The following is a 12,795-nucleotide window of genomic DNA, read 5'->3' on the forward strand; positions in this document are numbered from 1 at the left end:
TGTAGAACGTTACCCACCAAACCCAACTGAGAGAAACTATGTATAAATAGTTTCAATGAAAAAACATCATATTTAAACGAAGATGACAAATCTTTTAAACTGTATTTGTAGCTGCATTTATCACCAATTCTTGCCACGCATATGCATTTTATTATCTTGTTCAAAGTTTAAGCCAACCTGGATTATTCATGTGCAAAGTCCCATAGTTTGTGACCTGTGCATTACACATACATATCACTGCCTGATTGTTCAGACCAATGTACTCTGATTAAGGGCAATTTTACAGCTGGTTAGATAAGAACAATAAATATTTCTGTAGAGGTGCTATGATTCCAATTTAATCATATCCCTCTTATTGACAACCATCAATAAAACTATATTTTCCAGATATTTCCCATGCCTTCAATAAGGTACCCCAAGCTCAAGTTATTTTGGTATCTCAGTGATTTAGGCATTGTACATAAAGGTGTTGATATATTTTTCTGGCCAGTTAAGCAGAATGTCACTGTAACTCGGGTTCTAGCTATACCATATCCTAGACGAGTGAGACTCCAGCAGCCTTGATTTGAGGTGGTGACTTTACCCGACCATAGCAGGCCATTGACGCTGAGGGGGTGGAGCTAAGGATGGTGACTGCCTATGCTGGGAGTTCCAATTTGTTCAGCTTCAAAGCACCCAGCATAAGATTGGTGAGCACTTTGCCCACTGAGATTTGGTGTACCCATCTCCGGAAGGATCGAGCTGAAGAGTTCAGACTGCTTCCGAAGACAATTAATTGATTAATTGCATAATTATCTCTCTTATAATATATGTTTTCAGTACAAAGATCTATTTGTGCAATCACGCCTGCGTTGGTTCTCTTTAAGAGTTTTCATTTTAGACCCATTTCCCTGCCCTCAGCCTTTAAAAAATATATATTTGTATTTAAAAGCTTCTAAAAGAGGTTACAAATTTGACCCATATTCATTTCTGATGGGATATTTTCATTTTTCTCGGTAAGCAAATCTTTATCAGAATGACTTGTCATTGACCCTTGGGCAACTTCTCAATTTACTTTTGAGTAACAACTCAAAATATCTGTGGCATTGAAACTGGCAGCAAAATTACCACAGTGGTGAGATACCGTCCTCAATTATTACGTTTATGGTTTATTTCTGACCAGCTATGTAATATCACACATAATGTGATGACTACATATGCATTAAAAATGTGAAATATCTGCTGTCCAACTTTGCCTGCATTTTATTAAATTTCCCACTGAATAGCATGCCATGCATGCCGAATGTCAGCATGTTGGTTAATTTCTGAAAGTAGACAGTGTCACTGCTCTTGCATGTCCAACATATTGAATGTTTTATTATAAGTTGATCTGTACTAAAGTATGAGATGCAACAAAGGAGTGTAAATTCATATGCAGCTTTACAATGGGCAAGCAGTAAACAAGAAACACACTGGCTAGAATTTGCTTTTGAGTTTGTCGCTATTGTTACAGCACTTGGTCCAGCTGGCAATTCCAGTCAGTCATGATACATTGTCATTCTGGGTAGGTTGCCCTGGATTGCCAATCAGGTGAATCACTCACCATATGTGCCAGAATATCACTTCATAACCAACAACAGAGGATTAGTGATTATTTCATTTAGCAATAGGCACCATTTTGCACAAGATCGAGGAATATTTGGAACAATTTTCACCATTCCCAAACACTAGAGAAATTCATCCCCCATCCTAACACAGAAACCTTTAGGTGGCTACATCCATGGATGGCATGGTAGCACAGTGGTTAGCACTGTTCCTTCACAGTGCCAGGGTCCCAGGTTTGATTCCCGCTTGGGTCATGTTGCTCTCTTTGGTTGGCTCTGAATATGGCGGTCTATATGGTCGCCTTCCTTAATTCTAATTACGTTTGCTCTAAAGTCGCGAAGCGTGAAGGATCACATTACCGCGCCATCTTCATTCTCTGACCAAGCTGGGCACCCATAAGCACTTCACAGGCTCTACATTGCTCTGTCCTATGAATTACAACTTTACCTAAAATTATTTTATATACATACATCATTATAAAATTCTACGGGGCGCTATGACATTCAGGCATGCATTACAAAATTTTTAAAAATGGAACCGCCAGCTATCCTAAATAAACTATTCTCACTTAAACAATCAAAAATAATCTACAACATTTTAAACTGTACAAATAGCAGCAACACAAATCTCTCTGGCTTGGCATTCAAGCACAAAGGTTTACATTTCTTTATTAAACGAACAAAACACACAAAAAAAACGGATGCACTTTAATTCACTTAAAGGGGTTGGAGTCCGAAGATAAGGGATCTAAATGTGTATACCGGAGTGCGGTTGCGGGAGGCTCTCCTCCGCCACTTTCTGAGTCTAAGTGTCTGCCCGACACTGCAGAGTATCGCCAGTACTAAGAGTGCTTCTACGATGTAAGATAGTGAATATCAGGTGATAAACTTGTCACACCAGGTCGGGGTGTCGGTAACTGTCTCGGGGGTAACTATCTCGGGGCACTGTGTATGGCAGTGGTGGGAATCATTCACGGCCTGTGTGGTAGGGGTCGGGGGTAACGTCCGCGCGCAACTGAAGGGATCCCGCTAAGATCCAGGTGAAAAACATGAAGGTTGTCTTCATCTTTCCTTTTGTTTGCTTCTTTTTCTTCCTCTGGGGTTCCTGAGGTTCCGGAGTTCTGTGGACACAAGCATAATATCAGTCATTATCTTGCTTAAGATCTCGTATGTCTGTCTGTCTGTCCTTTGTTGCCAATTACCCATTATAATTGGTCACCATCCCTCATTTAAATTAAAAAAAAAAACCGAATATTTGGACAAGACATCCGAGAAAAATACTGACACAGTGCGAGCCGTCTCGCAGCCTGTGCAATCTACCATCCCAGTGTTTGAGGATATAAATAGCATACGGAAGCAACCTAAGGATCGCCAGAAACAAACAAAAAAGTTTTGAACTAAAAGTGCCAAAATGGGGTGCGTATGGGCCGCGGTGGGTAAGATTGGGTGGAATCCCCGGGTAGGACGGTGATCAGTACCATTTGTGCTCTACCCAAGCGTAGCTGACCAGAGGGGGGTCCTCAGGCAGGGCGGGGACCAGTGCCGTTTCTCCACTGCCTGGGCGACCGGCAAGAATGTGGTCGTCGTGGGGGCTGCCTCTTATGATGAAACTAGTTCTTCTGAACGGTTGTCTATCGACAAACTTGTTCAATTAACTGCCAGTGGGCGTGAAAAGAGTGGTGGCGTGGGACCATGAAAACTTTTAAATTCACAAACAACATTGAACATGTACATTAAACGAACAAACATACGACAAACATGGTGCAGGTTCCATCAGAAAGGACACCATATCTCTCCATCGGTTCCTTTTTACCATCATGTGGACATCTCATTGCTCAGTAGCGAACAGGGTCGCAAAGGGATTCGTTTGGTGAGAGTCAGACTCTATGTCATCATCTTCTCCCGGCTACCATACTCTTGACTGGAGTAGTTTGGCTAAAGCTGCTTCGGGCGAATTGGGGTCCATCTCATCATTCCGGATGAGCCTGAACGAATTGTCTCGGTGTCAGAATCGTGTGTCGAGGTTGGAACTACGAGGTTTCAATCCGTAATCGTCGGGCGCTGGGTCTGGGTCTGGGGCTTTGATGTGCGTGATTTCGAAGGGGTCACTGGAATCATGCTCGGATTCACTCGGAGTGGGGTCTGGTGCAGGGATATAATCATAACGTGGTGTGCTGTGGCTATCGTCATTGCTATCGCTATCACTGTCGCTGTTGGTGCTGGTTGAAGGAAGGGAGAGGCGGAGTCATGCTTCTGGGGGTGGAGTTGAAGATGTGCCTGAGGACGGGCTGGACTGGCTGAGGGAGGGTAGGAATGCGTTATCTGTGGGCGGGGCATGCTCGTCTGCTGCTGCGAGTGAGATGTGGTGTGCATGGTTGTTCTGCGAGCCAAACGCCTTATGCTGGTTTATGTGAAACCACGCAGACTTGTCGTTGGGATATGTGATCTTGTATACTGAGGGGCTGACTTTGTCTGAAATGTAGTACGGTCCGGAAAATTTTGGGGAAAGGAATGAACTGGGGTTGTATAGGGAAAGCATCACTTGCTGTCCTACCACAAACACTGTGGCGTGTACCATTTTATCGAAACAAGCTTTGCTTTGTTCCCTCCTGGTCCCGAGTCTCACAGCTGCTGCGAGCTGGGCTGCTTTTATATTCTCAATAAGCAGCTGTACTGCATTTTCATGCGTGAGGGCGGTGACTGCGGGGCTGGCCAAATCTAGTCCTAATAAATTCTCTGTCCTTTTCATGGGGCGTCCGGTCATGAGGGTGTGGGGGTTGCATCCTGTGGATGTGGATACCGTGTTTCGTAGGAACATTAAAGCAAATGAGAGAACTGAATCCCAGGTGCTGTTGTTCTGTTGCACCATTTTCCTGAGAGTGACTTTTAGAGTTCTGTTCATCCTCTCTACAATGCCGCTTGTCTGGGGGTGGTATGCTATTGAAACTTCTGCCTAATTCCGAAAATTGTGAGGACGTTCTTCATTACTCGTTGTGTAAAATGGGAGCCTTGATCGGACTCTATACTGCGTGGGAAGCCCCATCTTGTAAAGATGTGCTGTGTTAGGATTTTAGCTGTTTTGGCCGTATTTGTTCTGGATGGAAAAGCTTCCACCCATTTTGTGAAGATGTCGATGACCACCAACAGATAGATTACATAGGACCCCTACCCCCTGCTTAAAACCATTTCTGCAGGGTGTAGGGGTCCTATGTAATCTATCTGCAAATTCTTCCAGGGGCCATTAACGGGGCGGGTGTGACTAAGCTGAGCCCTTCGTGCATATCTGTTCTGGGCATGATCAAGCAATTTTCAATGTAATGGGTAAGATCTGCTTTTAAATCAGGCCACCAGCAGAGAAGTCTGAGGTGGGTTAGGGTGCGTTCAATGCCTTGGTGTCCATGGTTATCAAGGAACTGGCAAATAATCTGGTTCCTGTCCTGGCTGGGAACTACATAAATGCCGTCTTTCAAAATCACACCGTCATGTGTGGTTATTGCTTTCCTAAGCTTATCGTACGGGGCTGGGAAGGTTCCTTTTAAAACATCCCTGAGCTTTTCATCTTCCTTTGGGGCTTTTGCTAGATCCTGAATGTTGGTCTGTGAGACCTGAACCGCATGTACTGGGGTGCTCTTGGGGGGGGCGGGGGGGGGGGGGGGGGGGTCCAAAAGTAACCATGTCTGGAACCTGCCTTTGCTAGGGCGTCTGCTTTAACGTTACCAGGGGTGAAAGAACGGTGATGACTGCGAACCTCAGAGTAATGGGGCTGAGGGTAGGGGCGTTCCGGCTGCGGAAACAAATCCTTTAGTTTCCCACAGGGGTAGGAATTCTGTTAAACTACTGCAGACATATAAACTGTCCGAATATATGTCTGCTGGGGTCGGAAACGAGTCAGGGCGATCAACAATGTAAGCTATGGCTGCCAGTTCTGCTGCCAGCGAGCCTAGATGTCCTGGCAACTTTAATGAAATCTCTTCAAGGGCACGTCCCTGCACGTCCTCTACATAAATGCTGCAACCGGTGATTCTCTTTCCATTCAAAACTGTGGAGGAGCCATCCACATAAATCTTCAGGGGTGTGCACATGTCTGTGGGCTGGGGTGTAATACCTACTTTCCTGGGAGCTGACTTAGGTATAAATGGGCCTGAATTATGGTTTCTGGTGATGATCTCACACTCATGTGGGGTACCTGCATATTGCAAATTGTCGGCTAGGAAAGTGTGGGTCTGGTTCTTTTAACTGTATTGTCCCGTCCTGTAAAAGAAGGGTCCAACAGGCTGCGTGGATTTGGCTGACTGTGCCACCTTTAAGTCAACCGTCTAATAATAGCTGTGTTGGGGTGTGTTCAGTGAGAATGGTGATGGGGTTGAGTTCTGTAATGTAGGCGAAGTACTGTCCTGCCCAAAAAAATGCGAGCAGGTGCCTTTCGCAGGCAGAAAATCCTTGCTCGACAGGATCTAACACGCTTGAGGCGTATGCCACGGGGCCTAATCGGTCATGGCGCTCCTGAAGGAGCACGGCCGAAAGGGTTCGGTCGGTGCTTGCTACTTTGATTGCGTATGGGGAAAGTGGATCTGGGACCTGTAATGCGGGGGCTGTGCTGAAGGTTCTCTTTAAAGCATCCACGGCATCCGTGTGCTGTTTCTTGAGAAGGTCGGATAGGGACGCTGCTTTTGTGGCGATACCGTCGATATGGTTTCTGCAGTAGCCAACCAGTCCTAGAAATGACCAGAGGGCTGAGACATTATGGGGAAGGGGCAATTTGACGATCGAGTCAATTCTCTTTTGCTCGATCTCGCTGTTTACCATGTGTGATTACTGTACCCAAGTAAATCATTTTTTCCTGCAAACTCTGGGCCTTCTTGGGGTTGACTTTACATCCAATCTGTTTTAGGAGTCCTAGGGTTCGGCGAGAAGCGAAATGTGCTCTCCCTTTGTGTCTGTCTGTAGTAGCAAGTCATCTACATACTGGACAAGACAATCGGGGCGGGAAGATTTTGCTAGTCCATTTGCCAGCTTTCGGTGGAAAATGGAGGGGGAATTGTGGAAGCCTTGTGGAAGGCACGCCCACGTGTATTGTCCCTGGAATGTAAAGGAATGTAAATTTGTATTGGCACGCTTTATCCAATGGAATGGACCAAAAGCCGTTGCTAATGGCCAAAAGCGGAAAACATTTTGACTGGTGTCTCTGTTTGAGCATGGTCTCGGGACTCGTGGCTACGGTGGGGGCTGCTACTGGGGTTACTTTGTTCAGTTCCTGGTAATCAATGGTCAGTCGCCATGATCCATCGGGTTTCCTAACGGGCCACATTGGTGCGTTATTTGTGGAGGCTACTGGTATCGGAGTACACCTTGATCAAGCAAACTCTCTATTTGGAGAACTCTCCCTCTGCTTCTTGGGGAAAACCATACTGCTTTTGGGGTTTGGGGTCAGGACCTGTAATATTCACTAAGCCAGCTATCTTGCCATAGTCGTGCTTGTGCTGTGCAAATGCTGCTTTGTGTTGCTGAAGGACTTCCCTAACCTGTTTGTCCTGACTAATGGCTCGAAGGTCGAACCAGAAGTCTCCTACTGCGCTGATTCTGTTTGCTTACTCTCCAACTGTGAGCGTGGCGGGGGCTCGTGCTGCCTTTGCCATTTTCCATACACATTTAGTTACCGGATCAAATGAGAGGTTGTGGGAGCTCATAAAGTCGATTCCTAGGATGTGTTCAGCTGTCTGGGGTAGATCGACCAAAACTACGGGATGTTTTGTCATAATGTTCCCTATTTGTATCGCTACAGAGGCTGTGATGTGTCCTAGTTGTAAATGACCTGTAAAGCCGCTGAGTGTGATGGTGTCTGTTGTGGGCCACGTGTCTCACTGAAACATGGTGGAGGAATTGAGTGTGGTGCGGGACCCTCCTGTGTCTGCAGAAATTCTACGGGGTGTCCCCGGACTTTGCCTGCTACTACCGATCTTCCGGACTTGTCCCAAAGGGTGTCGCAGACCCAAGGTAGGGAGCCCGAACACCGTCAGTCGGTGCCGTTCATGTCTGCGTTCTCTGAACGGGCGCTAACACTATGGATTGACTGTGCCCTGTTCTTATTTAGGGTGCCTGACTGTCGGTTTCTCCTTTTGGGGCGCATTGCACTCTTGTGCATGCTACAATTGTAGCATTCCTGGGATTTAGGCTGCGGTGGGCTATTCCTGCCCTCATTTATCCATGCGGGGTTCTGGTGCGTCCTAACTGGATGCATGTCTGCCTCCTGTTCCTCTGGTTTTGCAAATGCACTTTTGCCTTTGAAGGATTGTTCCCAAGTGCGGGACAATCCTTTCAAAACCCATTTCTCATTGTGGGCCTCGTCTGAGAGGTCGTAATTTGCACAAGCTCTTTGTCCTGCCTCTGTCGCATGAGAGACTAGGATTCAAGTCCATTTGGCCATATTATCCGCGGACAAATGGGCGTGGGCTAACTCTCCAAATACTGCTGTGAAATGTATCCGCAAGCATCCAGTAAATGCTGTGGGGAGCTCTGTTTTCTTTTGCCTACACATCTTTAGGCCTTCTAAGGGGTCTCCTCTGTTCTCGGGGGGGGTGTTTGCTAGTGCAGTTGGGGAGGGTTTAAACTAATGTGCCAGGGGGATGGGAACCAATGTAGGAAGTCAGTGGGGACAGAAACAAAAGGCAGGAAGGGAGAGTGTGTAAAGCATGACCAGAGAAAGCAGGGCAGAGAGCAAGGAAGGTCTACATTAAACTGCATTTATTTCAATGCAAGGGGCCTGACGGGCAAAGCGGATGAACTCAGGGCATGGACGGGCACATGGGACTGGGATATTATAGCTATGACTGAAACATGGCTAAGGGAGGGGCAGGACTGGCAGCTCAATGTTCCGGGGTACAGATGCTATAGAAAGGATAGAACAGAAGGTAAGAGAGGAGGGGGAGTGGCGTTTTTGATTAGGGAGAACATCACGGCAGTACTTAGAGGGGATATATCCGAGGGTTCGCCCACTGAGTCTATATGGGTGGAACTGAAAAATAAGAAGGGAGAGATCACCTTGGTAGGACTGTACTACAGGCCCCCAAATAGTCAGCGGGAAATTGAGGAGCAAATATGTAAGGAGATTACAGATAGCTGCAAGAATAATAGGGTGGTAGTAGTAGGGGACTTTAACTTTCCCAACATTGACTGGGACAGCCATAGCATTAGGGGCTTGGATGGAGGGAAATTTGTTGAGTGTATTCAGGAGGAATTTCTCATTCAGTATGTGGATGGACCGACTAGAGAGGGGGCAAAACTTGACCTCGTCTTGGGAAATAAGGAAGGGCAAGTGATAGAAGTGCTAGTGAGGGATCACTTTGGGACAAGTGACCATAATTCCATTAGTTTTAAGATAGCTATGGAGAATGATAGGTCTGGCCCAAGAGTTAAAATTCTTAATTGGGGCAAGGCCAATTTTGATGGTATCAGACAGGAACTTGCAGAGGTAGATTGGGGGAGACTATTGGCAGACAAAGGGACGGCTGGTAAATGGGAGGCTTTTAAAAATGTGTTAACCAGGGTGCAGGGTAAGCACATTCCCTTTAGAGTGAAGGGCAAGGCTGGTAGAAGTAGGGAACCCTGGATGACTCGAGATATTGAGACTCTGGTCAAAAAGAAGAAGGAGGCATATGACGTACATAAGCAACTGGGATCAAGTAGATCCCTTGAAGAGTATAGAGATTGTCGAAATAGAGTTAAGAGGGAAATCAGGAGGGCAAAAAGGGGACATGAAATTGCTTTGGCAAATAATGCAAGGGAGAATCCAAAGAGATTCTACAGATACATAAAGGGGAAAAGAGTAACTAGGGACAGAGTAGGGCCTCTTAAGGATCAACAAGGGCATCTATGTGCAGAGCCACAAGAGTTGGGTGAGATCCTGAATGAATATTTCTCATCGGTATTCACGGTGGAGAAAGGCATGGATGTTAGGAAACTAAGGGAAATACATAGTGATGTCTTGAGAAGTGTGCATATTACAGAGGAGGAGGTGCTGGAAGTCTTAAAGCGCATCAAGGTAGATAAATCCCCGGGACCTGATGAAATGTATCCCAGGATGTTGTGGGAGGCTAGGGAGGAAATTGCGGGTCCCCGAACCGAGATATTTGAATCATCGGCAGCCACAGGTGAGGTGCCTGAAGATTGGAGAGTGGCGAATGTTGTGCCCTTGTTTAAGAAGGGTAGCAGGGAAAAGCCTGGGAACTACAGACCGGTGAGCCTAACGTCTGTAGTAGGTAAGTTGCTAGAAGGTATTCTGAGAGACAGGATCTACAAGCATTTAGAGAGGCAAGGACTGATTCGGGGCAGTCAGCATGGCTTTGTGCGTGGAAAATCATGTCTCACAAATTTGATTGAGTTTTTTGAGGGAGTGACCAAGAAGGTAGATGAGGGTAGTGCAGTAGACGTTGTCTACATGGACTTTAGCAAAGCCTTTGACAAGGTACCGCATGGTAGGTTGTTGCAGAAGGTTAAAGCTCACGGGATCCAGGGTGAGGTTGCCAATTGGATTCAAAATTGGCTGGACGACAGAAGGCAGAGGGTGGTTGTAGAGGGTTGTTTTTCAAACTGGAGGCCTGTGACCAGTGGTGTGCCTCAGGGATCGGTGCTGGGTCCACTGTTATTTGTGATTTATATTAATGATTTGGATGAGAATTTAGGAGGCATGGTTAGTAAGTTTGCAGATGACACCAAGATTGGTGGCACAGTGGATAGTGAAGAAGGTTATCTAGGATTGCAACAGGATCTTGATCAATTAGGCCAGTGGGCCGACGAATGGCAGATGGAGTTTAATTTAGATAAATGTGAGGTGATGCATTTTGGCAGATCGAATCAGGCCAGGACCTACTCAGTTAATGGTATGGCGTTGGGGAGAGTTATAGAACAAAGATCTAGGAGTACAGGTTCATAGCTCCTTGAAGGTGGAGTCGCAGGTGGACAGGGTGGTGAAGAAGGCATTCGGCATGCTTGGTTTCATTGGTCAGAACATTGAATATAGGAGTTGGGACGTCTTGTTGAAGTTGTACAAGACATTGGTACGGCCACACTTGGAATACTGTGTGCAGTTCTGGTCACCCTATTATAGAAAGGATATTATTAAACTAGAAAGAGTGCAGAAAAGATTTACTAGGATGTTGCCGGGACTTGATGGTTTGAGTTATAAGGAGAGGCTGGATAGACTGGGACTTTTTTCCCTGGAGCGTAGGAGGCTTAGGGGTGATCTTATAGAGGTCTATAAAATAATGAGGGGCATAGATAAGGTAGATAGTCAACATCTTTTCCCAAAGGTAGGGGAGTCTAAAACTAGAGGGCATAGGTTTAAGGTGAGAGGGGAGAGATTCAGAAGGGCCCAGAGGGGCAATTTCTTCACTCAGAGGGTAGTGAGTGTCTGGAATGGGCTGCCAGAGGTAGTAGTAGAAGCGGGTACAATTGTGTCTTTCAAAAAGCATTTAGATGGTTACATGGGTAAGATGGGTATAGAGGGTTATGGGCCAAGTGCGGGCAACTGGGACTAGCTTAATGGTAAAAAACTGGGCGGCATGGACTGGTTGGGCCGAAGGGCCTGTTTCCATGCTGTAAACTTCTATGATTCTCTGTTATAGCCGATCGCATCCAGGATCGCTGTGTGCATTTCTTGGAGTGTGCCTCCTCCTACATTCTGTGGGTCGGGAAAAACTGCCACGACTGAAGGGTCGAGGCTTAAAACAGTGAGCTTCATTTGCTCCTTTTCGTCCAAGCCGTACATGGTAGCCTGCTGTTTAACTCTAGCGAAAAACTGGTGGGGGTCTGATGTGGGAAGGAACGGTGTAATTTTTCCACAAACATCCTGTAATTGGGTCACAGTTAATGGGGTTGTATATAGGAAATCTGCGTTTCCTTCTGCTGCGGCCTTGCGGTGTGTGGTTACAGGGTTCTTGGGGGTGTGTTCTGCTTGTTCAGTCGGGGGTTGGGGTGCTTTCCTTTTCTCGGATTTTTCTTACGTACATGTCCCATGTACGTATCTGTGGGCAGTTTCATTTAACTCCTGCCAATTGGGGCCGTTTTCCTGGTCTAACTGGGGTCCAAACGTACTTTGAAACCCATTCTGGACAGAAAGCAGAGATTGCAATTCTGCAATTTGCTTCTGGCACATTACGTGATCTACTGAGCCCTGCCTTTGTTCCGTCGTGGAAGTATGGGGCCCTCGTAGGGCTCCTTTCAAATCATTGCACTGCTTCTGCAATTGCCCTACCTGTTGACCGCGCGTTGCGTGTCCTGGTAGGCCTTATCGTACTGGGTCTGAAAACTACTCAAATGGGCGAGACAAGACTGGTATGCCCCCTTGGCATCATCCACCTCTCTGTCCCTCGCTGCTAAATGTTCTCTTAACTTCTTATTCTCCTTCTCAAATTCTCTCACATCTCCCTCACTATTTCTGTCTCTCTCCTTAATCTCTCAACGGAGCGTCCTAACAACCTCCTCCGTGCCTCGCAATTGTCCAAGCAGGACACGATTGCCATTGGCTTGCGAGCTTTCCCCAAGCTCTTCTTATGAATCTCTGACAGGTTCTCCCACCAAGTACGTCCTATACTCCCGGGACCAGTTTCGTCATTGGCACAGAATTCACTCCAAAGGGGCCATCCTTTCCCTTTGAGATATTTCCTGATCTCTTCTTCCCATACGGGACACTGTCCTACTCTACTGGTCGCTGCGACCTCGAATTCTTGGGGGTTCATAAGGCATTCCATTGCCTTCATTGCATTTTCTCTCTATCTCTGGGTTCTCTACTGAATTTGGAACAGGGGGTGATAAAGTGGTGATGTAAACACGGGTACGGCTTATGCTATTTTCTGGCCTACAAAATGACAGTTTTACGCAACAAAATCTCTCAGGTTTACCTTATATCCCTGTTAGTCCGCATGCATTCACACACTTCCGAATCTCGGAGGTTTGATCAGTATCGTTCTCACACTTGCGGTCTTTCTGTTTCCAATTGGATTCCAATTCAAATTTGGGTTCTCTCAGAGTGACTAGGCCACTTCTATGTCAAGTCCTGTCAGAGGTCGCCAGTAAATGTTGCTCTCTTTGGTTGGCTCTGAATATGTTCGCCTTCCTTAATTCTAATTACGTTTGCTCTAGAGTCGCCAGGTATCTTTCCATACCGCCACAAGATTCGAAACCGAATACTGATCAAAGACTCGATACACCAGTTAGT

The 12,795-nt window shown here is 46.4% G+C and overlaps 1 long non-coding RNA gene across 1 annotated transcript in view; it reads right to left on the bottom strand.

The window, feature by feature from the left end:
• Positions 1–1,329: 1,329 nt before the first annotated feature.
• LOC140410592 (uncharacterized) overlaps positions 1,330–12,795 on the bottom strand; it is a 95,532-nt gene continuing 84,066 nt past the window's right edge. Inside the window, exon 2 of the long non-coding RNA XR_011940695.1 lies at positions 1,330–2,704. This is a non-coding gene — a long non-coding RNA (uncharacterized lncRNA). The remainder of the gene's footprint in view (positions 2,705–12,795) is intronic.

This window comes from Scyliorhinus torazame, chromosome 4 (genome assembly GCF_047496885.1).
Source record: "Scyliorhinus torazame isolate Kashiwa2021f chromosome 4, sScyTor2.1, whole genome shotgun sequence".
Taxonomy (NCBI): Eukaryota; Metazoa; Chordata; class Chondrichthyes; order Carcharhiniformes; family Scyliorhinidae; genus Scyliorhinus; species Scyliorhinus torazame.